Source organism: Humulus lupulus, chromosome 3, assembly GCF_963169125.1.
Source record: "Humulus lupulus chromosome 3, drHumLupu1.1, whole genome shotgun sequence".
NCBI lineage: Eukaryota > Viridiplantae > Streptophyta > Magnoliopsida > Rosales > Cannabaceae > Humulus > Humulus lupulus.
Window position 1 is genome coordinate 14,209,938 of NC_084795.1, and position 4,681 is coordinate 14,214,618.

Consider the following 4,681-nt stretch of genomic DNA (forward strand, 5'->3'; position numbering starts at 1 on the left):
CCAGGGGCCTCGCGCCACGCGCGCACCAAGGGCCTCGCGCCCATGCGCCTCGCGCCCCGCGCGCACCAGGGGTCTCGCGCCCGCGCATGCGCCTCGCACCACGCGCGCACCAAGGGCCTCGCGCCCGTGCGCCCATGCGCCTCGCGCCCCGCGCGCACCAGGGGTCTCGCGCCCGCGCATGCGCCTCGCGCCCCGCGCGCACCAGGGGCCTCGCGCCCCGCGCGCCCATGCGCCTCGCGCCCCACGCGCACCAGGGGCCTCGCGCCCCGCGCGCCCATGCGAATCGCGCCCGCGCGCATCAGGGGCCTCGCGCCCGCGTGCCCATGCGCCTCGCGCCCCGCGCGCACCAGGGGCCTCGCGCCCCGCGCGCACCAAGGGCCTCGCGCCCGCGCGCCCATGCGCCTTGCGCCCCGCGCGCACCAGGGGTCTCGCGCCCGCGCATGCGCCTCGCTCCCCGCGCGCACCAGGGGCTCGCAATGAGGTATGGCCTTGCCCATGGCCTCTCCCATGGCCTCGACCATGGCCTCGTCCATGGCTTCTCCCATGGCCTCGCGCCCCGCGCGCCCATGCGCCTCGCGCCCCGCGCGCATCAGGGGCCTCGCGCCCCGCGCGCACCAGGGGCTCGCAATGAGGTATGGCCTCGTCCATGGCTTCGCCCATGGCCTCGCCCACGGCTTCGCCCATGGCCTCGCCCACAGCCTCGCCCATGGCCTCTCCCATGGCCTCGCCCATGGCCTCGCCCATGGCCTTGGAGGTGAGAATACTCACAAAGGGCAAGGTACATGCATGAATATGGAATGTGCCTACAAACCTAAAGAAGTCAGAGTACGGATATAGTACCCTTACCAGACAAGTAGTGGGAATGCCAGGAGTGGTTATGCAAGAATAGGAGTTATGGTCCGTACGTCTACGGCCATGGGTCAGAGCCGACACCACTACCTCCTGCGCCACTACGCCTGCCACTACGCATTAGACATGGGTACCGACAAGTAGTGGAGACATCCTCCTGACACCTGCTTCTGTACGGGGTGTACGACCACAACCTCTGAAGCCACTCCCCTGACACAGTACGTATGTACCAGTTGGTCCCCTGGACCACTATGTATCTAAGGCCATTAGAGCCTACTATAAAAGGAACCCTAAGACCACCTGAAAGGGGGTTGGGAAAATTCATTGTAAGGAGAGGCTATTGAGAAATATACCAGGATTTGCTCCATCATTTACCTGTGTCTACTTTTTCTTAAAGTTTATTCTTAGTTCTTACAAAAACCTCACTCGACTTGCCTTTGAATTTTCCGATCTAATTTCGTTGACGAGATTTCACCGTCAACATTGTGTATCTTGTAATGTTTCTATTTTTCATTTTTGAAGTAAAAATTGTTCAAGATTATAAAACTTTATTATGTTATGCTTTCAAACTTAAGTTAGAACCAAGATCTCATGAAGTAGACACATTCATGGTTTGAATTAATTATTGTTTAATGTAATACTTATGGTTTATCAATCTATTGAGAATTACATTTTATGATTAATTTTGAATTTTTTTTATCAAAATACAATAATGAAAATCTTTTAATTAAAAAAAAACCATATAAGTATACTTATCAAAATAAAATTTACAATTTTATTACTATATGTTATGATTTAAAAACATATTATAAGTGTAAGAAATCGTTATGGTTTATATTATATAACAAACTAAAAATGTTATCAAAATAATCAAATGCAACAGTTGAAAAGTGTTATGAAAAAAGTACAAGATTAAACTTCAAATTTATAACCAAAAACTCTATCTAAATGTTATTATTTGAATATTATAGCACCTAAAAATGTGTTATTGAATAGTTTAAGATAACACCGAACATAACATTCAAAAACTGTTATAGAAAAGACTGGACTTTTAATAACAGGGGCTATGTTAGCATTTTCAGAAGTGCTATCAACAGTCCTGGTTAGCAGTTTTTAAGTGTTATGAATACTGTTTTTTCTTGTAGTGAACATCTGGTTGAATGGCATTTCAAAGTTGAGCATGGGTTTAGATGCCAAGGTCGGGGATATTTCTTTCTCAACCACTGGTCGAGGGAATTTCAGCCCGAGGAGCAGGCTGATTTGAAGGATTGGAAGATTTCTTTTTCTGGGCTTTAGTTTTTGCTCGAGCCATATTTTGTAGGAGGGTCGATGGAGTGTTTGAAGTGGCGCGAGAAAAGGGAATTTCAGGTATTAGCAACGACAGTTGCTCCTCATCATCGGGCAATTGAGTTAGCAAGCCGTCGTCGATGGATCTCTCACCTCCCCACAAATCTTGCATGAAAAGCTGCGAACAGAAAAAGGGGGAGATGAGAACTTAAAGCCTAAAAGCTTGTGTTGAGAGTTGGAATAACGTTGCTAGTGTATAAAAGTTAAGCTTTTATACGGCCAGCAGCATTCTAACAAAAACACTCAGTCTTTTACGAGCAGTTTGGGAAACATATTAAAATGCGGAAGTAAAAAGTTTTTTAGAAAAAACCTTTTCAACTCCAAGAGGACGGGAAAAACCCAATTTTCAACTAGCTTAAAAATCGAATTTTTACTTCGATTTTATGCCTTAAAACTACAGTCTCGACTATCAAATTGGCTCTTAACTCCTATACAACACTATTTCACTTCCCTATCAAGCATCGATCAATATGCCTATTACCCCAAAATAGTTTCAATCAAGAACTCAGATACGAAACAAATGGAAAGGAGTTTTGCATGGCATCTCAAACAGTAGAAAGATTTTGAAAACTTACTTGGATGAAAGTTGGAGTATGAGCACAAATATTCTGAGCGTCTGGACGGAGATTCCTCAGATCAGCGATGAAGGCTCCTGGGATTCCGAGGCTCTGGAAGTTGAAGTTCTTTAGAGTTCTTAAAAAGCAGAAGGCAAATGAAAGGTAAAAAGTAAAAATACGATATGGGACTTACTGTTGTCGGAGTATGGGGAACTGTAATAGCCGTCAGACAGGTTTTTGGGAAACCGAAAAGTCCTGATTGGACATGATTGGTTGCTTTTTTCGAAGAGGCATGACGCCTCTAATAGGTTTCATGGGGAATATGAAAGGTCGGACACCTAAGTTTAATTTACGTTGGTTGCAGTAAAGTAAACTTGGGGGGCAAATGTAGACCCAAAAACGGCTGCTTATGACGCGGCAGGTACTTCTCACACATGGTAGACTTGAAATAAGACGATGATGTTCGGTTGCCAACCAGAGGCACATCACTTCGCCAGGCTTAACTATTAGATACGACCAGGATGGTCTTATAATTTGATTTATTTACTTCTAAGATTGTAATCCTATAATAATTGCATTAAATATTTCCTCTTTATGACCTTGATACGCGGTTATTAAGGAAAGTTAAGGCCCATTAGCCCGTGTAACCCTCCTTGAGCCTATAAATATGCATGAAATAGCTCAAGGAATGGACTTTTTTTCGATCTCTGAATCTTTTTCTGAATATTGAGAGAGAGCTATAGTGCGATTATCCATCGTTTCATTGTAATTCTTCCAAGGTTTGTGAAACTCAAGAACCCTAGTTCTTTGATCACGACTTTGAGATTCAATATTAATAATAGCACTAAGTGGACGTAGGTCATTACCATTCCTTGGGGTAGAACCACTATAAATCATTGGTGTCTTCTTCTTTACCGTGAGATTAAACTCTTCATTGTCGTCTCATTTTCTGTCGTATATTTGACTCTGTGTCGTTGACCAAATCGTGGGTCAACAATTAGCATTAATGACCCAAGCTCTATAAATATGGCTGGGGTATTTCCTTGTATGGGGTTCGATTTTTTAGAGAGAGAAACTCTGTACTCAATGCAATATATATGCTGTCTGAGAATCACCATTGAAGCTTGCTATCACATGCTTCAAGCTCACTAAATAATAAAGACTCATGGACTAGGGTTCTTTTATAACCTGAACCACGTAAAATCTTGTGTCTTTTCTTGTTTATCCTTTAGTCTTTTAGATTAAGTTGGAAGCGAAGCAGTCAACAAATATAATTAGTAAAAAATTAGGATTATATATTATTATCATAATAATATTTTATAACATTTAAATTTATATTAATATAATTATTTAATGTCTAGTCTTGTATTATATATTATTATAATAATAATATTTCATAACCTTTGAAATTGAATTTATATTAATATAATTATTATATATGTAGTCTTATATTAAATATTATTATAATAATGATATTTTATAATATTTGAATTTATATTAATATAATTGATAAATATCTATTTTTACGTTAGTTTTAAACGTATATGCTATTAAATATTTAGAATATTCCATTAAAGTTAACAAAACAAACTGCTAAAACTAAGAATTTTTGTTATCTACACACTTTTTATATGGAAGAGATATATATATATATAATTTTCTAAGTACCATAGGGTGGGTTAAGCATATACCATGCTCCTGATTAGGCTTGACCATATCTGCCTGCGCACATCGTGCTATTGCCGCCCTTGACTTATAAGTCAATCCTTTCAGCCAGCGCTTAGTGCGCTATTGATGCCCTTGACTTATAAGTCAAGTCTTTTGACCAGTGCTCATCGCGTTATTGCCGTCCTTAACTTATCAAGCGTTTCGACCAGCGCTCAGCGCACTATTGTCATCCTTGACTTGTAAGTCAAGCCTTTCGACTA